General features: G+C 42.4%; 1 pseudogene; it reads left to right on the top strand.

Moving 5' to 3' along the window:
• Positions 1-1,380: 1,380 nt before the first annotated feature.
• On the top strand, positions 1,381-2,677 carry LOC121751260 (annotated as a pseudogene).
• Positions 2,678-11,077: the final 8,400 nt, after the last annotated feature.

Genomic DNA, 11,077 nt, shown 5'->3' with positions numbered 1-11,077 from the left:
TTTCCTTTTCTGTTTGAATTTTTCCTTCTCCTTTTTTTTCCTTCTCCTTTTTTTAACCTTCTTATTCTTCATTTCTTTTAAAGAAAATCTTAAAAAAAAAACTAGAACCTCTTTCCCTCTATTTTTATTTTATTTTTTTTCTCCACATAAATCACCCACTCGCACTTCACGTTCACATCACTTAATCAAATTCTTTGGATGCTACCAATTTTCTTGTGCTCAATCGTTAACCAATACAAGGTACGTTCTCTTTTAATTTCTGAGCTTTGAACTTGAATTCTTTCATGAAAAATGTAGAGAAGCATGGGTTCCCGGGAATGTTAGGCAGCATAGATTGTATGCATTGGGAGTGGAAGAACTGTCCCACTTCCTGGAAGGGGTTCTACACGACCGGCTATAAGGGAAAGAATCCCACGATGATCCTCGAGGCCGTAGCTGATTACCGGCTGTGGATTTGGCATGCGTATTTTGGGATAGCCGGGTCGAACAACGACCTCAACGTCCTCAACTCATCGCCCCTTTTCAACGAGCAGTGTTAGGGCGTCGGGCCGGCCATCAGTTTTGTCGCCAACGGCAACCGGCATGATATGAGCTACTACTTGGCCGATGGGATATACCCTAGGTGGCCCGTGTTTGTGAAGACGATCCGATGTGCATTAGATGAGAGGAAGGCCTACTTTGCGGCACGGCAGGAGTCGGCGCGCAAGGACGTGGAGCGCGCATTTGGTGTGCTCCAGTCTCGATGGGCGGCGGTTAGGGGTCCAACGCGTTTGTGGCATGTCGACTGCATTGCTGATATAATGTACGCTTGTATTATCATGCACAACATGATTGTCGAAGATGAAGGTGTACAACTGACGGATTGGGCCAACGGCGATAATGAAGCCGGTCCAAGCCACGGTGTGGCCGTCCCCAACGCACGGAGTGGGGTACCTCACGATGAAGTCGGCCTCCTCCAAGCACATGCCGACATGCGCCAAACGGAAGCTCATATTCGACTCCAAAAGAATTTAATTGAAGAGTTATGGGCGCGGAGGACTACTCGGAGTTAGTTTTTTTTATTTATGTAATTTTTCAAAATTTAAATAAAATTGTTGCATTTTCCCGTATCTGTGGCGTAAATTTAATTCCGTATTTTGTGTGATTGTTCATTATTTGTTTTATATAATTTTGAGTGATGTGGTTGGGTTATGGCTGGGCTATTTGCTTGTTTTGATGATGTGGCAGGAGGATTTTTAGTGATGATGATGTGGCAGAAGGAGTTTGTGACTAGGCTATGACTGGGCTATGGTCGTGCGAAAACCATTGTGGATGCTCTAAATTTCTATGTACACCAACAACCAACCTCAATTGATTGAAACAATTGCTCCAATACTTTAATACTATAACACAATGCCTGCAAAATTCCAACACCAATTGGAGCCATGGGCTCAACTCCCAGACAAAATAGTCATGGTCACTGGCGCATCCTCCGGCCTCGGTCTCGGTCTCGGTCTCGAGTTCTGCCTTGATCTCGCTGCAGCAGGCTGCCGGATCGTTGCGGCTGCTTGTAGAATTGACCGGCTCGAGCCCTATGTCATCAAATCAACAAAGTGGACGGTTTAACTGGTGGAATAAAAAATGGTGACTCGTGTCGAGCTAAAGCTGTGGAACTCGATGTCACATCGGATGGCCCGGTTATCGAGGCTGCTGTTGAAAAAGCTTGGAGCGCATTCGGGCAAGTAGATTTGTTAATCAACAACACTGGTGTGAGAGGTACATAAGAATGTCAATCGGTCCAATCCTATTGATTATCAGGCTATTCAATTACGGATCATTCAAATTATAATTTTCTTGAGTTAACCCGTTAGATTAATTATGTTTCCCAGTCAATCAACCTATTTTCTGTTAAAGTTGTGTCATAACCTAGTGTAATGTTCATTAGGTAGTTTTTGTGACAAAGTGGGTAATTATTTTTTTCAACTCAAGCTAAAGAATTTTTATGAAAGCAAATTACTTCGAGCTTAATAAGTAAACTATTCACATTCTATTAGTGAGATACTTCCAATTACATACATATAATTTATTTGTTATGTTAAACTTCATTTCCATAGAAAATAAAATAAAAGTAAAGCACTCTCTCTGCTCTGTCTTCCTCGTTAAAAAGCAGTTTTGATTTCAAAATCTTTCTTTTACAGGGATAGGTTTGAATAAGTACAAATATTTAAATGGAATTGAAAAACCATTTTCAGTTAATTGATCATAAAATTGATGTGTCTCTTTATTCGATAAGTTTCGAATGATATAATTTTACTTTTTTTTAATGTAGTTAATTTTATTTTATTTTAAATTAGTACTACTACTATTTGGTTTTTCACAATAAAATGGCAATATTGATAGGTCCCAATGACTAGAACTTTCAGACGAGGATTGGAACAATGTGGTGAAAACAAACTTAACTGGCTGGCTCATGGATGGTTTCCAAGCACGTCGGCTCAAGGATGCAAGCAGCCGGCCGCAGTGGCTCCATAATCAACATATCATCCATCGTCGGCCTTAACCGAGTTTATCACAGCAGTGGCGTGGCCTATAGTTCCTCGCCAACATCACTAAAGTAAGATTTTAAAGAAACATACTAGTACAATGTTCATCACTAAAGTAAGATTAATTGAATAAAAACATACTAGTATTAACTAAAAGTTTTAAATTATACTATTCATTAACAATTAATTTAGGGATTATTTTTCAGATAATGTCGCTAGAATTGGGAGAGTATAATATAAGGGTGATGCCGCTTCCAACATTTGGAAGGTCGGATCCAGCACTTACTTTCACTTGTTCCTTATTTGATTCATGACTCCTCTGCTTATGTTTCTGGGAATGTCTTCATTGCTGATGCTGGCTACACTCTCCCATCTTTTCCCATTTTTTCTTCCCTCTGCCTCTCTCTCATTACTCATTACTCATTACTCATTACTCATTACTCATACTCCTTGATTACATAGCAGGACTGGGTAGATACGTTATACCTTACCGAACCCACCAAACCGTATACCTTACCGTAAAATCGGTATGTGAAAAAATCATACCTTTACCTTACCAATATTTTCGGTGTACCGAACTTCGGTATACCTAGTTTTCGGTATGACGAATTTCCATACCGATATCGTACCTCAGTTTCGGTATACCGTACTTTTGCGGTATACCTTATTTTCAACATCAATGAAAATAGATAATTTGAGTTTTTAGAATATTATTTATATTTTATAATTTAAAATATATATTAAATATATTTTATTTTATTATTTTATTTGTATTTCACAATATATTTATAATTTAAAATATATAAAATCATTTTTTGTATATAATTATATTCATATTTTACGGTATATACCTTAATTTACGTTATATACCGAATTTCGACTTTCAGCGGTATACCGCGGTATATGAAAATTCATACAGTTACCTTACCGAAATCTTTCGGTAAGGTATCATACGGTACTGAAAATTACGGTATACCAAAAATTTGGTATTTTTGATATTTTTTCGGTACGATAAGACCGGTATTTCGGTATTTTTTTTTCCAGCCCTATACACAGCAGTGGATCCAATACAACATGCCCATGAATAAGGCCCATGGGTTTCTTTCCAAAACAAGAAAATGTCAATAAATTGTACTAGTAGATCATATTTCAATTGTGTAGCAATACCAATAAATTTTCAAAGAATATGTTTTACAAGGGACAAATAGGATCTCTTCATTACATTTTGCATCTACTATTTCGAATTGTAAATTGAATTTCAACCAAATCAAATTATAGATTAAGCCTAGCATTATTAACTAACACAGGAATCCGGCCCACAACCCACTAAGCATTAATGGGCCCAAAATTAAGTGTTTAAGTGGTCTAGACTCGCTACACTCTATTTTTTTGTTTTAAGATGAGAAATTTTATACATACACATATATGAAGATTTAAAAAATGGGGTCCATGACTTTTGCAAACTGGCTCATATATTTAAACTCCATTTTTTCATGAAACGTTTAGTTGGTCGTATCTAGAGTTTTTTCAATATTCAATTTGAGCTCCATTTGTGACAAATTAACGTCTCATATTTGAATTTAACTATACATACTTGACTTGATTACTTCGATAATACACATAATTGACTTGATTACTTCGAGAATACACATAATTGACTTATCAATTGTCAAAATTATCACGTTACGTAGTGAATCGCGATTTAAGAATGAAACACAAACATCCAAAGAAATATTTAAGTGCTGCAAACAAAAGTTTTCGTTAGCAAAGAAGTCTGGCAAGTAATGTTTCAGTATATATTTTTAATCTATTTTACGAGTAAAACAAGGAAAACAATGTACAAAATCCGAAGGTGATACTATTATTTCCATAAGTTAATAATCAATTTATGAAATTAAATATTCTGAAATCTAATATCCATGATATCTTTAATTCACTATTCAAAAATACACTTTTTGTAAAGACCATCGTTAATAGTACACTAGAATCTAAAATGCAGTACTTAAATAAAAAAGTACAATAGAAAAAATATTCTTTAAGTTTGAATTTATTAAATAATTAAAATAAAATTACTATTTAAATATTATTTTATATAAAAATAAATTTAAATTTAGAGTAAATGATTTGGAGATGATTTAAAGTATTAAAATACCACCGACCAAAGTCTTGTTGATGCGCCAACGCGACTGAAGTATCTGCTCAAAATTGTCAAAATAAAGTCTGTATGCATTTATGTCTATTTTAAATCGTAGTCTGGTTTTCCAAAATGATGGAGTATGATGGAGTACGTACTAAACAAGCCCAACAGCAGTAAAGCCCATCAGCCTAAAGCCCAAGAAAGAGTATCAGTTCGGCATGACTAAAGAGTATCAGTCCGGCATGACTAAAGAGTTCAGTTCGGTACAACCAAAGAGTTCGGCCCCAGCCTACAGCTCGGTAAAAGCCAACCAATCAAACTCTGCTCTCAGGTCGGCATCAAGCTCTACTCTCAGATCGGCAAAAGCTGCTCGGCAATAATTCAGCAGTTCGGTCTCAGTATTCGACCGAACTAGGAGATAGTGGACTCATGCAGGATTTCCACCTCCACTACACCCACGATCTATTTAGTGGTGTCAAGCAGTCATTAACTCATGCAGGATAGTGGACCCATGCAAGATCGCCACGATCTCCACGACATCCACTGCCTAGTAAATGGTGCTGCATGCCACGATCTTGGTTCAATGTATAAATAGAACTTAGATCAGATAGAAAAGGGTTAAGTTCTGTTAAGCTCTCTAGAGATAAAAGATCAAATAGCAAGTCTGTATTGTAAGCTGTAGAAAACAGATCAAGCAATACAACTCTGCCCTCTTTAATTCCCGTGGACGTAGATTTACCTCAGTAAATCGAACCACGTAAATTCATTGTGTCGTAGTCTTTATTCTCTACCAGCATTTACTAACATCAGAAATTCGCGGATTCATCACTGGCGCCGTCTGTGGGAAACAGAGAACCAAATTTGTGATAAAGCGAATTTTTGACCCTTTTTCCACCCCAAAAAAAAAAAATGCATACCAGATCACATAACACCCATAATACCGTTCGTGATAACCGTGAGGAAGCTAGTCCAGCTCGCAGGTCTGAAAAACGGCCTCGGGAGACATCTACCTCCGGTTCTCACGAAGAAGGAACAAGCCACTCCAGGAGAGATCGCACCGAGTCTTCCCAGCAGCCCGATTTAAATGAAGCTGTCAAGCTGTTCTTGGCCGAGAAGCAGGAGGAGTTCTTAACCTTCCTGCAGAAGAGCCAACAGCTGGAGAAGACAACGGCGGATTCTCCCTCCTCATCCAGACATGAAAGTCACTACCGCAGTAGTGACGTGTCTTCCAGGAGAAAGAATCCTCAACCCCGACATGTTCCTGTTCCTCCTCGGTACCGGAACCACAGGAGAACTCCATCTCCTCCGTACCGAAGAGATGTCGGGTTCGCCATGTACGGAGCATTAAAGACTCCGTTCTCGGACGATATCACCCGAACTCCTTTGCCGCGGAACTACCGGACACCGTCAATGACTTATGACGGGTTGGTGGATCCTCATGACTTCCTGGGACGCTATCAGTATAACATGGCGAACCAGGGTCTCAATGAGGTCCATATGTGCAAGCTGTTCCCCGAGCTGCTTATCGGGAACGCGAGAAGGTGGTTCGATAGCCTCCCCCAAGGCAGCATTAGATCTTACCGAGATCTAATGGATGCTTTCCACAGGAGGTTCTTTCAGAAAGCGGAAGCCCGGATCACTTCGGCTCAGCTGCTTTCTATACGTCAAGGTCGCGACGAAAAGATCAGCGACTTCATGACGAGATTCCACAAGGAATGCCTACAAGTAGATGATCTCAACGATCTACTTGTCATTTCGGCATTCCAAAATGGAATCCTGCCCGGAGCTCTCTACAGAAAGCTCGTGGAGTGCGGTCCGCAAACAGCTCAAGAAATGTGGGACATTGCGGACCAGTTTTCCCGTGCGGATGAGGCAGACCGTCGAAAACGGTCTTTAGACAGCTCATCCCGAGAAGAGAAAAAGAAGCCCGATCAAAGCGGCCAGGTGCTTCCTCGCCGAACTCCTTTTGAAAGAATTCAAAGGGCACCGGTACAAGGAAGATTGGGGCCACGTCTCAATCCTGAGAAGCCGCCCGCTCATTTCGTACCATTAAACAAGTCAAGAGCGGAAATTTTCGAACTACATTCCGATATGTTCGAAAAACCAAAGCGGATGACGAAATCAGCCGCGCGGCGACCTCAGGATCAATATTGCTCCTTCCATCAAGCCCACGGTCACGATACCGAGGAGTGCCGAAATTTGGCTGCAGGTATTGATGTTCTTGTGAAAACAGGAACGTTAAAAAAATACCAAAGCAAGCAGCCGAAAAAGAACAAAAGGCAGAGAGGTGCGAACTGCAATCCTCAGGATCCGAAAAGGCATGAGGATCCCGAAGACGACGACGAGCCGCAATATGATGGAGTAATCCAGACTATTGATGCTCTCCCTGCCGGGAAGACTAAGTCGTCTCTAAAAGCAGAACGCAGAGGTTCCAATCAAGAGGAGCCAACACATAAAAGGCTGAAGAAAGACGAAGTGATTACATTTTCAGATGCCGATCCCGTCCCAGCCATCTCTCCTCACCAAGACGCTATTGTCATTCAAGCCGGAGTGGCAAACAAACTGATCCACAGAGTATTTGTGGATACAGGAGCGTCAGTCAGCATTCTTTTTAAAGAATGTTTCGATAAAATGGAAGTGGATCCAGCTCGGCTCAGTCCGGCTCCACTTCCTCTGAAAAGTTTCGCCCAGGAGGACACCCGCCCTGAAGGTATTATCAGCCTTCCGATCACGGTGGGAAAAGCGCCTACAAGCTCCAATACGATGATCGAGTTCTTTGTGGTGAAAGCTCGGTCCCCGTACAACATCATCCTGGGGAGAGACTGGCTCAACACAGTTCGGGCCGTTTGCTCTACTTATCACCTCACCATCAAGATCCCCACTAAAGGTGGGATAGCGGTCATCCGAGGTGATCAAAAAAGAGCAAAAGAATGTCTGCAAATTGCGCTTAAAAGTGCCGAGCAATCAGTTCGGCACCATCAAGCATAGCAATCACAGCAACCGGAGTCAGAGGCAAGCGAGATGACCGAAGTCATTTCAGAGCCGAACTCAATGACCGTTCAGTTATACGAAGATGATCCATCCAGAACGGTCAAGATCGGCTTCGCAGGAACGCCTCTACTCCGGGAAAAGACCATTCAGCTCCTCAAGGAGTACAAAGATGTCTTTGCATGGTCTCCGTTGGACATGACCGGAGTGCCCCCCGAGGTAATCACTCATCGGTTAAATATTGATCCTTCAATCCGGCCAGTAAAACAGAAGCAAAGACTCTTTGCGGCAGAAAGAAGCCAAGTCATCCATGACGAAGTCCGCCAATTACTAAAAGCGGATGTACTATTCGAGGTGAAATATCCTTCTTGGGTGGCCAATCCTGTGATGATCAAGAAAAAAGAAGGAGGATGGCGGATGTGCATAGATTTTACCGATCTAAACAAGCACTGTCCTAAAGATTGCTATCCCCTTCCGAATATAGATAAAAAAGTAGAAGCTTTGATCGGCTTCGAAATTTTCTGTTTTCTTGATTTATACAAAGGATATCACCAAGTGTTGATGGATGAGAGTGACGCTCCGAAAACAGCTTTCATTACCGATTTCGGCATTTTCGCTTATAAAAAGATGCCATTCGGTTTAAAGAATGCCGGAGCCACTTATCAAAGGATGGTAGACAAGCTTTTTCGGCACCTAATCGGAAAACAGGTTGAAGTGTATGTCGACGACATAGTCGTCAAAAGCAAAAGCACTTCGGAGTACGAAGACAACCTCAAATCCACTCTCGACGTGCTCCGAAAAGCCAACCTCAAACTCAACCCCCAAAAATGTACCTTTTTGGTAGATTCGGGAAAATTTCTGGGTTGTTGGGTTTCAAAGAACGGACTCAAGGCAAATCCCTCAAAAGTTCAAGTTATTCAGAATATGGCGATGCCGAAGTCCATACACGATGTGCAAAGACTAACTGGATGTCTAGCCGCATTGAATAGATTCCTTTCCCAAGCAGCCGAAAAGCAACTGCCGTTCTTCAAAGTGTTAAAAAAGGCACCAAAGTTTGAGTGGGGAGCCGAGCAGAAAAAGGCTTTTGACGAGCTCAAAAGTTATTTAGCCGAGCTTCCAATTCTCTCTGCTCCAACAGATGCCGAAGTGATTTTCTTATACTTAGCGGCATCCGATCAAACCATTAGCGCGGTGCTTGTACGAGAAGAAGGCCTAAAGCAGTTTCCCATCTACTTTACAAGCCGAGCATTAAGAGATCCAGAAACAAGGTATCAACCTCTGGAAAAAATTGCTCTGGCGTTAGTAAATGCAGCAAGGAGACTGCGGCCATACTTCTATGCTCACAAGGTATGCGTCTTAACCGATCTGCCTCTTCGGCAAGTTTTGACCAAGCCAGAAGCATCAGGCAGAATCGCCAAATGGGCCATAGAGCTGGGAGAACACTCAATCGAGTACCTACCTCGGAAAGCCATCAAGGGACAAGCCTTGACAGATTTTCTTGCAGAGGCCAAGTTCGATCAAGCAATCCCTGTCATTGCCGAACAGAAAAATTCTACCAATGCCGAACTAGCACAGCCCTTGGAATCCGAAGAAGAGCCGCCGGACTGCTGGAGCGGATTCGTAGATGGAGCTTCGAATAAAACGGGAAGTGGAGCTGGTATTCTGCTTATCGCTCCCGATGGACACGAGGTAACCTATTCACTTCGGTTCTCATTCCCAACCACTAATAACGAAGCCGAATACGAAGCCCTCCTTGCCGGACTCCAGCTAGCGCAAAGTCTATGTATCAAGTCTCTCAAAATCCATTGTGATTCACAAGTCATAGTGAATCACATGTTGGGTACAAGTGAAGCCCGTGATGAGAGGATGAGGAAATATTTAGACAAAGCGCAAAGCATTAGCCGAAGTTTCTCTTATTTTCGGATAATCCGCATTCCCAGAGCAGAAAACAGCCGAGCAGATACTTTAAGTAAGTTAGCCGCATGTCCAAGCTCAAAGGTGGAGGAATTGATGCATCGAAGCATTGATGAAGCTGAGGTACATTCAGTAACCAGCTCGCCGAACTGGATGACGCCGATCTTACAGTATCTAGATCAAGGACAACTGCCCGAGGATAAGAGAGAAGCTCGGAAAATCACATACCGAGCACTTCGGTACGAACTTCATGGAGGAGTCTTATACAGAAAGTCCTACCTTCAGCCGTTATTACGATGTATAGGGCCAGAAGAGACGGACTACATCCTCAGAGAAGTTCATGAAGGATCGTGCGGCAGCCACATCGGAGCTAGAGCTTTAGCTAAAAAAGTTCTAAGATGGGGATATTATTGGCCAACCTTGGTACAAGAAGCAGTGCAGCTCGTCAAGACATGCCCGAAGTGCCAAATCCATGCAAATATCCCAAGGATGCCGCAGACCGATCTATCCACTATGCAAAGCCCTTGGCCTTTTATGCAATGGGGTATAGACATAGTAGGGCCACTACCACAAGCTCCTCGGCAAATAAAATTCCTAATCGTTGCCGTGGACTACTTTACGAAGTGAGTGGAAGCTGAACCATTAGCTACGATAACGAGCTCGAAGGCATTGGATTTCGTCTGGAAGAACATAGTGTGCCGATTTGGCATACCCCACATCCTCATCTCGGATAACGGGACTCAGTTCACCGACAAGACGTTCAAGAATTGGTGCCAAGAGCTGAATATTCAACAGCGGTTCACTTCGGTCTCTCATCCACAAGCAAACGGACAAACGGAGGTAACAAATAGTATCCTGGTGAAAGGGTTAAAAGCTCGGTTAGAACAAGCCAAAGGACAATGGGTAGAAAATCTCCCTCAAGTCCTATGGTCCTACCGAACTACACCCACAACCTCCAACGGTGAAACTCCGTACAGTCTTGTGTACGGCACTGAAGCCGTGATTCCGGTGGAGATCGGCATACCCAGTCCCCGAACTCTAAACTTCTCAGCAGAAATGAATGACGACGGACTGAGAGCCGAGCTAGATCTTGCCGAAGAAAGAAGAGAATTGGCATGCATAAAAGCAGCCAAGTACAAGGAGCAAGTAGCCCGGTATTACAACCAAAGGGTGAAGAAGCTGCAATTTCAAGTGGGAGATCTCGTCTTGAGAAACAACGAAGTAAGCCGAGCAGAAAAGCTGGGCAAGCTCGAACCCACATGGGAAGGTCCGTATCGGGTGTCAGAAGTCCTCGGCAAAGGGTCTTACAAATTGGCTCACATGTCAGGAGAACAGGTACCCCGAACATGGCACATTTCCAACCTCAAGAAGTTCCATTTGTAAGAGACAGTCCGGTCAGTCAGTCTTGAGTCCTGTTCGGTCAATGTGCTTTCTTTGGTTTGCTTGGTCTTTGTTTGTCTCTGTGCGTTTTGTCTGTGTGTTTTGTCTGTCTCTGTGCGTGTCGTCTCTTACAAAT

Source organism: Salvia splendens, chromosome 10 (genome assembly GCF_004379255.2).
Source record: "Salvia splendens isolate huo1 chromosome 10, SspV2, whole genome shotgun sequence".
NCBI classification, from domain to species: Eukaryota; Viridiplantae; Streptophyta; class Magnoliopsida; order Lamiales; family Lamiaceae; genus Salvia; species Salvia splendens.
The sequence above is the reverse complement of the archived record's forward strand: the minus strand, read 5'-3'. Positions and strand labels throughout refer to the sequence as shown.